Genomic DNA, 12,601 nt, shown 5'->3' on the forward strand with positions numbered 1-12,601 from the left:
AGATGACCAGGGAGCGCTTCCTCTAAATCCTTTTAATCATCTATACATGTGCAACTACGTATATTCATACACATGCTACCGCAGAAAGAAAAAGAAACTTAATTTTACTATTTGTAAATGTTTTATTCCTTTTTGAGAGAAAGCGAAAGACAGAGTAAAGCAGGGAGGGGCACAGAGAGAGACACATAGAATCCGAAGCAGCCTCCAGGCTCCGAGCTGTCAGCACAGAGCCCGACATGGGGCTCAAACTCAGGAACCGCGAGATCATGACCTGAGCCGAAGTCGGATGCTCAACCGACTGAGCCACCCAGGCGCCCCGAGAATAAGGCGACTCTTAAGCCTTAGTGTTGTTCTCCACAGAATAAATGGAGTAGGAATAGAATTGTTCATGCAAAAAAATACTTAGCCTGTGCCGTAAAAGAACCTTCCCCAAAGAGAGAAATGGCTAGCCACTGAGTTTGGGATTCTGAAGAGTTCATTGTGATCTAGAAATACACTTAGAGAGAGTCTGTCAACAGTTTTATATTTTGAGGATTATGAAAGAAGTCCCAGAAGCATGCAGGCAGGAAAATATTCTAGTGGGGGCTACCCTGAACCCTCTTACTTTATTGCCACACCCCAAACACTTCCCAGAGTCAAGGTCAGCTCTTGTCCAGCCCTTACTCCAGTAGTGTCTACCTTCTAGAACCCAGCACTCTTCTTTCTCAGGACCCTTGGTCCTTCCTGTTTTCTGCCTCCTCCTTCCCTTCCCTCCCCTCTTCATCTTCCTCCTCTCCTCTCCCCTTCTCTTTCTGTCTCTGTCTCTCTGTTTCCTTCTCTCCCTCCCTACCCTCTTCTCATCACAAAACATCTTGCAGCTGGCCCAGCTAAAGGTCAGAGTCTACATCAGAGAAAATAAGCAATGAAAGAGAATGCTCTTTTGGGGGCCCCTGGGTGGCTCAGTCGGTTAAGCAGCCAACTTTTGATTTCGGCTCAGGTCATGATCTCATGGTTCGAGGGATCAAGACCCACATCGGGCTCTGTGCTGACAGCGTGGAGCCTGTTTGGGATTCTCTCTCTCTCTCTCTCTCTCTGCCCCTCCCCTAAGCTCAAACATACACACACACACACACACTCTCTCTCTCTCTCTCTCTCAAAATAAATAAAAATTAAAAAAGAGAGAATTATCTTCAGTGTCTGGTGAGGCAGGAGGGGCAGAAGAGAGAGTAAAACACTCTAAAGACTAACATATTAATGAATTTGGCCCTATCACACTTATCAATTCAATTACACAACATTCAAATGCCAATTGCATAAATACAAGCACCCCATTCAGTGATCACTTCCACGGCATTTTGTAATGACGTTAATTTGTTCCAAGCCTGCTGAGGACACAGCACAGAGAAAAACGGACAAGACCACTGTCCTCAAAGAGTCACAGCAGATAGACATCATTGCGTCTAAGTGGGAGACCGAAGTTAACTCTTTATTAAATAAGGGATCTCTGAATGCCTACCAGGGAGACTCCCTTACCTGAAAACCAGTTGGATCTTTATGATACCTGCACTTGGTCCAGAAAAGGAGGGCTATTTACTAGTTCTGCATAAAATAAGTAGGGGTAGGGGCGCCTGGGTGGCTCAGTTGAGGGTCCAAATTTGGCTCAGGTCATGATCTCGTGGTTCGTGAGTTCAAGCCCCATGTCAGGCTCTGTGCTGACAGCTCAGAGCCTGGAGCCTGCTTCAGATTCTGTGTCTCCCTCTCTGTCTGCCCCTCCTCCCCATCAAAAATAAATAAGCATTAAAAAATATTTAATTAAAAAATAGATCGTTGAAAAGGGTCAGATCTCACTAAGATTCCATGTTCTTGTGTGTGTGCGCGTGTGTGCGTGTGTGCGTGCGTGTGTGTGTTCCCATGCAATGTTATCATGTGAAGAAATTCTTGTAACTACCACCACAATCAAGATACAGAACAGTTTCTTTTTTTAAGTTTATTTATTGAGAGAGAGAGAGAGAGAGTAGGGGAGGGGCAACGAGAGACAGAGAGAGAGAATCCCAAGCAGGCTCCGTGCTGTCAGTACAGAACCTGACTCGCGGCTGAAACCCACAAAGCTGAGCTGAAATCAAGAGTCAGAGGCTTCACCAACTGAGCCACCCAGGTGCCTCCAGAACGGTTTCATCACCACAAGCCTCCCCACGCCCCTCCTCTGCCACCTCTAACTCCTGGCAACCACCAATGTGTTCTCCATGTCTATAATCTCGTCATTTTGAGAATATTCTATAACGGAACGATATCATACGCAACCTCTTGGGATTGGCTTTTGGACTCAGCATAATTTCCTTGAGGTTCGCCCAAGTTTCCAAAATGCAAGCGTTTCCAAAATGCAGGTTAAATGCTGGAGTAATGTCACATCCATGCACACTGGTAGACGCTTTGCTGTAACCGGATACGGAAGCGTGGGCAACAGTCAGTGATTCTCAACAGAACAGGATCGTTGAAAACTACAGGTAACCGATAGCTTCCGTTTTCTTGAGACAAAAGCATTCTTGCAGAACTAACGAGGAGTCAAATACTTGATTTGAAGGGCGTGTTATTCTTTGAGACGTCCAGACCCAAAGAGCTGTTTTTTCCCCCCAAGCTTCTTGGGCAGAGCTTTGGAGACGTAACTGAGTACTCATCCGGGCTTTGGGGCCGATTAAAAAAAAAAATAGCTTTGCTCCGAAGCAAGCTCCTGTTCATTAGCCCACTGCTTGATGGAGACAGAGCAGATCGCGTAAACCAGCAGCTCTCAGGCATCATGGCATCACGCGGACACGGCTCCTTGGCCATCTGAGGTCTAGTGCGTGTCAGTCACCGTTTCTCCTAACAGAGAATCTCTGCTTTGGGGGGATAAGAGACTGGAACCGCACACTGACTGCTCTTTAACCCACATTAAAGACGCAGTTGAGATCAATGGTATTTGAGAGACCATCTAAGGAACCGGTTTGGATCCTCATTAGACGCGTGTGCCAAGCAGAACGTTAAAATGTAAACAGTCTGGTGTCTGTTAATTTAGCCCTCATAGAAATGCTTTCCCTGAACTAAGATTTGTGACCGCGCTCCCAGCTTTCATCAGGAGTGAGTGCGAAAAATGCCTCCACAAAGTGTGTTTGCTTATTACTGCTAAAGAAAGTGTGCCTTTTCCTTATTTAAGTAATTCATACTCCTTGAAGACGATTCGGAAAATGCAGAGACCCAAAAAGAAGAAAAAAAAAAAAAAAGAGTCCCATTTCCCAGACAGGACGGGCTCATTCCCGTTCAGTCTTTCTTTGTTCCCTGAGGTTATTTTTTAAATGTTATGACGAGATAATAAACACAATTTGCAAAGTATATATTTCTTTAAATTCGTTTTAATGTTTACTTTTGAGAGAGAGACAGAGATAGACAGAGCACGAGCAGGGGAGGGGCAGAGAGAGAGGGAGACAGACGATGTGAAGCAGCCTCCAGGCTCAGCACAGAGCACGACGCAGGGCTCGAACCCAAGAACCATAAGGTCATGACCTGAGCCAAAGTTGGACACTTAACCTATTGAGCCACTCAGACACCCACAAAGTGTCTTTTTTTAGAAAAGTAGTTCTGAGAACACTTTTTATGTGATGTATGTCCTTAATATAAAAGTCTCCATACCCCCCCCCCAAAAAAAAAAACAGTCTCCAAAACTTGTTCACACAATATGAAATCAGGGGGAAAACGGTCTCTTCCACAAGTCGGTGTGGTTTCTTTGATAGAGCAAACCAGGTGCAGTGTCGCCTTATTTCTCCGGTGTACTCGGGTGGATCTCCCACAGTATGTTTACCTGGGACTCAGTTGCTAAGTATATACATGGCTTCTAAGGTTTGTCTAATTTAAATATTATTAGGATAAACAGCTTTGCATGCAAGTATCATTGCATCTATCCATGCGTAATTCCCGAGGAGAAAGTCCCACAAACAGGCTCGGTAAGCCAGACGCATTAAACGATTCTAAGTCTCTGCATAGGGCTCCAGATTCCATGGTTTGTCGTGCTTACCCCATCCCTAAGATCCAAATAACCCGGATGCGGAAGACCCAGTAGGATTAGAAAGGACCATGGTGGGTTTCACAGAAGACCGCCTCGTGAGTGACATCAAACTTGAAAGGCAAGACACCCGATCCGGCACTGTTGTGGAAGAATGCTACGGTCTGAAGGGCCAGCATCAGATGGGCAGACTTCCAGAGAAATCCACAAGAAGAGTTTACAAATCTGGTCCAGGTGGGAAGCAGGGCAAGGACAGGATAGGCTATTGGTTTACAGCTGACACCAAATGCTTACATACAACAGGGCAAAAGCATGTTGAAACTCGTGTTTCTTCTTTCTGTTTTTCCAATTACGACCACCAATCTATACATGAAAATGGGTGAGGAGACTGCAAGAGCGATTTCAGATAAATTTGAGTTTTTAAGCCCTGCTCTTCATTCCCAAGGGGGGTAGAAAAGCTTGTGGGTAGGCACGAGTCAATACCAACGCCAGTCTTTTGGGCAATAACACGTACAGGAGACACCCTGGGGGTCTCAAAAGGGATCTATTTTGAGTAAATATTCAGTGAAGGTGCGGGAGACAGTGTGGAAATGATACTGTAGACTTGTAACCACGTCATTACTCCAGGGAACATGGGCCGATCGTGAAAAAAGGATGAGTCCAGAACACTCGTTACCAAAATAAGTCATTGCTAAGATCATGAGAAATGGGTCAGGCTAACGGAAACACCACCTCCATGTCCATCGGATACAGTTTCCCACCCGTGTTCACACCGTCCACACCCGATGGGGACAACGTACGTTAGAAAAATGTTCCCCTTCTTTTTGGCAGAAGCAGTCTTCCATCAGAGCGCCGGCTGGACCTCAGCTCTCACTGACTGCCTTGGGCCAGAAGCCCTCGATAAGGGTCGAGACTGGGTAATGCCGACCTAGGATGGGGTGACATCTGTGAGTAAGGCCTTTGGAATCAGACAGGCTTGGATTAACTCCACATCTATCACTACCAGCTCTGGCCTCCCTGAGACATCTCCTGTGCTGTAAAATCAATGTAATAATGTCTTCTTCGCTCTCTTGTTTGAGAAAAAAAGAGTTAGACCCCTAGGGCAAAAGCTCCAATAAAAAAAGGATTTTGTTTCAATGCAAGGAAAAACTTTCTTTAAAAAGAATCACCTGATACACGCAGAATGGACTGCCCCTCGAGGCGGGTCCCTGTCATGGGTGGGCAGATGGACTGGGGACAACTCTTGTCTGCACATTGTAGCGGGACATCCTTCCGGGTACATGTGCTGACCTAACTCTTAAGAGCCTAAGAAAACATGACACACACTTTTAAAAGCTGTCTGAAGATGTGCTGGTATGAACAATGGACTGATTCTGATTTTTACAGGAGAAACCCCAGCAAAAAGTAGAAAGCGAAAAACAAGCAAACAGCGGACTGGGAAACCTTCCGTAAGCCTGCCCTAGGTCACATTTTGCTATCCACACAGTGGAATTCTTTAATGGCTGCAATGATCCAAGATACTTTATAATCACGAGCGGGAAGGGGAAAAGATTCAGACATTCACTACGTATGTAGCTTGTCTTACATAAAATGATCTTGTAAGTGGCACGTTTTATTATTGTTTTCAGCAGAGAATTCAGTAAACTTGGAGTTTGGATCATGTATTTTACCAACATATAAAATTAAAGGCCTCGATTAGTCATGTTTCCACCATAATTCTCTAAGTTTCTATAGTTTAGCCTTCAGATTAAGAGAAGATATGATGTGGGCTACCTGGGTGGCTCAGCTGGGCAAGTGTCTGATTCTTGGTTTCGGCTCAGGTCACGATCTTGCGTTTCATGAGTTCGAGCCCCACGTCGGGCTCTGTGCTGACAATGCGGAGCCTGCTTGGGATTCTCTCTCTCCCTCTCTCTCTCTGTCCCTCCCCTGCTCGCTCTCTCTGTCTCTCTTGAAACGAATAAATAAATTAAAAAAAAAAGAGTAGCCCTGATTTTTGCTAAAAACATCCAAGAAATCCTGGACTAGCACTGGGAATTTCCATGTATACATAAAATGAAAGACTAGTCATTGAAAAATAAAATCCCTCAAGAAGAATATCTGTTTGTTTGAAGTTTTCATACGGTCTCAAAACATTTCAAATAACATGCTTGCTTTGAATAACAAATCTTTTTAAGGGGACAGAGGATTGAAAATCTAAATCTAGAAACAGCTTGTTACTGGAGAAATATTCTGGGCAGAAATTACTTGTAAAAAGTGGCTGCGTGTGGAAAAGTGGGTAAATAATTTATGGAGTGGATTTGCATTCCCTGACCTAGCTATGGTATAATTTTGCACATCAGTTTTTCTCCAAGTCTATAAAACTAATAATGAGTAAGCTATAGTCTTAAAATCTAAAAATTCTTTAACATGCTTTATCTTATTTGTCCTTTGCAGCAGAGAGTTCGGGAACATAGGTACCTCTGACAGAACTGAAGCATGTGCACAGTCACAAAATCATGAAGGCGTGAACTTGGCCAAGGTCTACGGGATCCCATTTTTCTTATGTTCACAAATGAAGAAATCGGGTTAGATTCAACATTCAGTATGAACATCCTCTGTCTTTTAATAAGTTTTTTTTGTTTTGTTTTTTTTAATTTTAGAACACTTCTAGGTTTACCAAAAAAAGTTGCCAAGATAGTACGGAGAGTTTCCTACACCTTCACCCAATTTCCTCTGTGGTTAACGTCTTAAATCACTATGGCCCATTTGTAACAACACAGAAAGCAACATTAGTTCATTGGTATTCATTAGTTCCCGTATTTTATTTGGATTTTGCCAGTCTCTCCTCAGTGCCATTCCTCTGCCAGAATCCCATCCAGAACACCCCACTGCATTTAGTTGCCGCGTGTCCTTTGTCCCCTCTGGTCAGTAATAAGTTCTCAGACTTTCCATGTCTCTGGTGACCTTGACAATTTTGAGCAGTACTGGCCAAGTATTTTGTAGAATATCCCTCAGTTCGGATTTTTCTTCTATTTTCCCATTGATTAGACTGGGGTGATGGGTTGGAGGAGGAAGACAATGAGGGGAAGTACCATCACATCACATCACATCAAGGATGTGTGCTATTATAATGACTTATCACTGATGATGTTGACCTTGGTCACCTGCCCATGGTGATGTTTGCCAATTCCCTCCACCGTAAAATCAGATTTCCCTGTCCAGACCCTGCTTTTGGGGAGCTAGTCAACTAGAGTAACCCACGGTCAAGTTGGAGAGGAGGGATTCGAGTTCACCTCCTATAGGGAGGAATATCTACCTAATTATTTGGAACTCTATGAGGAAGATTTATCTCTTCCCTCCCTTTTTAATAATATATTTGTATCAACATGGACTCATGGATTTTTTTTGGCGATTCTAAAATGTGTGCCCTGATATCTTGTTGTTTTATAATAAAAAGAAAATATTACTTGCCCACAATCACATAGTAAGCCTATAAATGTACTGTGTTGTAATATACACACCAAACGATGGCCAATTCTAGGCCTGCTCCTAGCCCCATTGAGATCCCATGAGAGAATGAATAACTTGAAGGAGAGACCTCTTTTTTCTTATTTTTAGGTCCTTGTGCAAGCGTGAGTACAACATTCACCGGAGACCACTTAGCCCTGGAGATTTACCGTGAGGGCTACTGAGACCCAGGCCCAGGGTTTCATGCCAGCCTGTGAAAGTGTTTATGATTCATTCCAGACTTCCTCCCTACATCTGCTCCGTGGACCAGCAGATATGTGCTATTGGTCACTGGTTTAAATGAGTAAGAAAACAAAGATAGTTTAACCCAATGCAGTTTACCCATAGATGTTCTGTTGGGGAGAGGAAGGGAAAGAGAGGAGGAGGCTGAAAATATATGCCACATTGGAAATGGCACGGAAGGACTAGAATGGTCAACTTTACATACACTTTGTATATTAAGGTCACTGTATGATAAAGCATTGTCATGATCTCACAAACGTTGGTTCCTGTGATGGTCTGTCAATCAGCTTGGGCTGCCGTGGGACACTAATCCCACCATGGGGGCCCAACCCATACAGCCTTGTCTAAACCTAATCAATTCCCCAAACTCCACCTCCAACACCATCACATTGGGGGTTACGTCTTCAGCATATGAACTGGGGTGGGGGGAACACAAACGCTCACCCCATCACAGATGAGTAGTTTGGTACAGCAGGTAATATAGCTTTCCAGATTAAACAACTTCAAGAGGGGACTGGGGGTTGGTGGCAGGACTCTAAACCAGAGCTTTTCAAACTCTAGGTTCCCTGCGCTCTATTTTGTTACAGATTTCTGATCCAGTAAGTCCTGGAAGGGAGCTGCCCGTGTGCCTTTCTATCAAGTTCCCAGGCGATTTTGATGCCGCCGGTCCGTGGACCATACTTTGAGAAGTGCTGCTGTAATCGCCGAGCGAGTCAGAAGCACAGGTGATAATTTAACCCCATTTTCCTGATCTGTGTCGCCAGAACAATCTTCACTTGAAAACCAACCATAGTCATCATCAGCTCTCCTTCTGACAATCAGACTGAAAGTTTGTGACTTAGTTACCACCAAACCAAGGTGGATGTGATTTGGAAGTGATTTCATTTGGGGGGCGGGGACACCAAGGGGACTTTTCTAACCTCCCCCTTCCAAAGTTAGGTCTTTTCCACTTAAAGATATTTGCCATGTACAGGTAATTGACAAAGCAAAGAAGATATCGTGGCTTGGGATGTCAGCACACTTTGACAAGACCTACCTAAGTTACTATGTGTCTGCACCACACTGGAAAGTCACCCGTGCAGACCGTAGCCTCCTACACCTAACCTCAGAAGTCAGACGAGGTGGTTGGAAAGGTATTTCTCACCAGAACGTTCTGTGCCCCATTCATTCATTTATCCAGCAGATGTTTTCGGAAAGTCTGATTTGAGCCAGGCTCTGTGCTGGTCACTGAGAATGAAGCTGTGAATGAGACCCACTTAGAGCATTTTAATCAGAGGACACACAACACGGTGTGTGTTGAGTCAGGAAGGTCGGGCTTTATTTCTACCATGAGAGCTGAATAAGTGGTGTCCTTCCGATTCTCTTTTCACCTTTAACAAACCAACAACCTTCCAACCTACTGGTCTACCCATTTCAATCACTGCAAACACCAGGCAAGACCACCAGTAAGAGTAGAAAGTAATGTAATACACTTTGCTCTCTCCCCCAAATACAATAACTAGAGTGATTAATGTATTTCCTATTCTAACAGAACCAACCTTTCTGCTGCCATTTTTCTATCTGAAATGTTTTTGTTATGGGACACCTAGGTGGCTCAGTCGGTTAAGTAACTGACCCTTGATTTCAGCTCAGGTCATGATCTCATGGTTCATGACTTTGAGCCCCACATTGGGCTCGGCGCTGAGAGCACAGAACCTGCTTGGGATTCCCTCTCTCTCCCTCTCTTGCTGCCCCCCGACCCCCGCTCACACTCTCTCAAATAAATAAACATTAAAAAACTTTTTAAATGTTTCTGTTTTTGCTGAAGAAGTCCGCCATAATTGGAAAAGTGAGCCACAACGGCCTAGAGACATGTATTAACACTATAGCCGCAAATCCAGAAACATCCTACCAAACTGTGTTAAGAACAGCGAACGTTTTTCACAACCCGGTTGATGGTGACGTTTGCCTTATGAGCCCAATCATCATCATTTATGAAGTTTTCAGAACAACCGAGAACACGTGGCTTAACCTAGCAAGTTACTTAGACCAAAGGTGAATTTTCTGCTATTATTACTTTTGTTACTTATAGTATTTAATAATTATAGTGGTTTGTATATTTCATAATGCACTCTTCATACACTTCTTGCGGAGGTCCTACACGAAGTCTCTTCTCCTCGGTAGAAACAGCATCGCCAGCTTCTAAATCTAACAGATTGAAGTCAAAGTTTAATGTTTATTGATGTAGAATTCAGGGAGGATCTAGGCACTTACTCTTTCATCTAAAGGAAGCTTAAGGTTTCTGCTCTGAGGATGAAATCAAATGGTGCGCATGAAAGCACTTTGTCAATAACAAAAAATGATGTCAATACTGTGTATTGTAAGTACCTCTCGTTGAAAATAAACTAGTCAATAAATAGCAACTATCACTAGTTGAAATATACCTCTTTTCTGATGTTCCCCACCACTGGTCTATTTGGCAGTGGGTATTGTTTTGTAATGTGCATCTGTTAAAGATATACGTGAAAATAACGTTACGTTACATCACACTACATCCGCCCTCAACCTCTGGAAATGAAGTACTACAGAGTCAAGGAGACTCGGTGGAACGTGTTCATTGTTGTTATCGTTTGCTTTGGTTCTGTGTGTGTGTGTGTGTGTGTGTGTGTGTGTGTGTGGTTCTGTGTGTGTGTGTGTGTTTACTTCTTTAGAATTCTTCAGTATCACAAAAACGGTAAAAGTGGCTGCAATGAGTAAAACAAAACAGAGGTTTACATATGTTTTTAGAACGGATGGTTCACTCCTCTCCCTCCAATTCTTTCTCCAGAGCAACGTTAACAGCCCCCTGATGTCCTTCCAGATGCCTTTCCATGAATTCTTCGGTGCTCATGTGAACACCGAGTTCACATGTTCTAGGCCATGTAGAACATGTGAACTTGGCCACCTCCTCCCTTTCTGCCACCTCACCGTCCCATCTTCCTTCCCTCCCTCCCCTCTTCTCCCTTCCCCTCCCCCTTCTTCCATTCTTGTGTTTCTTTCCATCTTTCTTTTTCTTCATTAGCAACAAAAATGGGACATGCCATGTACCACTTAGTGTGAAACTTCCTGAGTTTTTACTTAAAAATAGAATATACATCCTTTTCAGTCAATGCAGTCCTTTCACACAGGTACACTGCATCCTAAAGTATAAGCCCACTGTCATTTGCTCAGCCTGTAATCTGTTAATAAGCATGTGTGTTTGCTATTCTCTCCTTTCATTTCTTTTTTTTATCTTTGTTCTTTTTTTCTTCTTTTATTGAAGGGGGGTTATCCCACCAATTTGGTTGCAGTAAATTCCTTTGTATATATAGCTATATGAGCTAGGTCTCCAAACTGAGATTTTAAAGATTATTCTGAAAACAGGAGAATACCTCTAGAATTTTGGTAGGAGAGGACACAGTCAGCACCTTCCCATTAGACTATCTCTCATTGCAGAAATATGGCGCACTCTGTGTTAATATGCATATGGTGGCTATTATTTGAGCAGTGGGATATCTACCCTGTGACATAATGAGATCCTTCAAGGATTTTACTATGTTATTATCATTATTACTTGCCTCTTGAAACCTAACCTTATCATATTTTTATATTAGGTGCAAATGTGAGGCGGGCAGTGATAAAATCAATTTAGTAATAACTGTGATTATTAATGGTAACCATTATTCATTGTTCATTATAATCACTCATGATTTTATTATTCAGATAAATCTAATATCATGCAGATTTTAGTGCCGTGCCCATTTTCTGGAGATTAAATATGGGTCTCTTAAATTCCAGGTGGCTAGGTGCCCTGCTTTCTGCATTGTCACTGAACTCTAAGAGATGGTCTGGGCTATTCCATTATGGAATAGCCTAGAAATGGATGTTGCATGCCTATGGAAGTCTGGAAAACTGAGTCTTACTTACAAAATCGTTCAAAGTTATTTGTTGCCCTTTCACTGTATAACAATCTGAGAATTTGGAAATCTCTATAGTGAATTGGGGCTTGTAAATCAAATGCTACGCTGGAAAGCACCAGTTATGGGAAAGTAAACCCTGAGTATTTTTGTAAAGGGAACTTTGAAACATGGACGCTCGCTTACAACATGACATGTTTTAAGAATGTGGAGCCTGTTTAAAATCACACCTCTTAGAGGATTACAAACCCAGTTGGAAATGTTAAACCTAGGTAAGCTAGAAGCCACATCCCTGGTAAGAAGAGAGCACGTATCTTTCCTGCACGCAGACTCTTATCTCTCCCTATTTGCCAGGTGAGTAGAGGCACAACCTTACCGTTGGCTTTCCCTGTAGCCCCTGGACAAGGCTTTCTGGACTCCTGATTTCCTTTCGCTGTGTGCCCAGGTCAGATGAACTGCGAACTGGGCTGTCCTAACTGAGCTCCCGGCAGGATGAAACAGGAAAGGTCTCACGCACGCCAACGTGCTCTGCAGAAATGGAGGCTGGGCCCCTCCCTTTGGTCCAGACAGTCTTGCGCTGATCGCTATCAGAATTACAAATGGCTCAGTTAGCACAGTTGAGTGGGTTTCACGGTGGGGTGAAACCCTGGGGTTCAACCAGTGCACAGATAAAATTTGTATTTTCCTGGGATTGTGTTACTTGCCCCAGGCCCCACGTGATGGGATTTGGTCATTGTCGTACTGTCAAAATGGCGCTTCCTTCTGTTGTCATCATCACTAGTGCATCTGTGTAATTTGTCATAGCAGCTATCAAACAGTGCATCAGAGAAAGCGGAGAAACCAACAAAAGCATCTTCACACTCTTTGCAGCCACGTGGCTATCACCCGTTATTAAATCAATTATTGAAGCTCAGTTCAGAGTGGGTTTCTCTGGGTGGATTAGCTC

The sequence above is a fragment of the Lynx rufus genome, unplaced genomic scaffold (assembly GCF_022079265.1).
Source record: "Lynx rufus isolate CCGP_SWC_20201006 ecotype Redwood Valley unplaced genomic scaffold, mLynRuf1.p SCAF_7, whole genome shotgun sequence".
Classification (NCBI taxonomy): domain Eukaryota; kingdom Metazoa; phylum Chordata; class Mammalia; order Carnivora; family Felidae; genus Lynx; species Lynx rufus.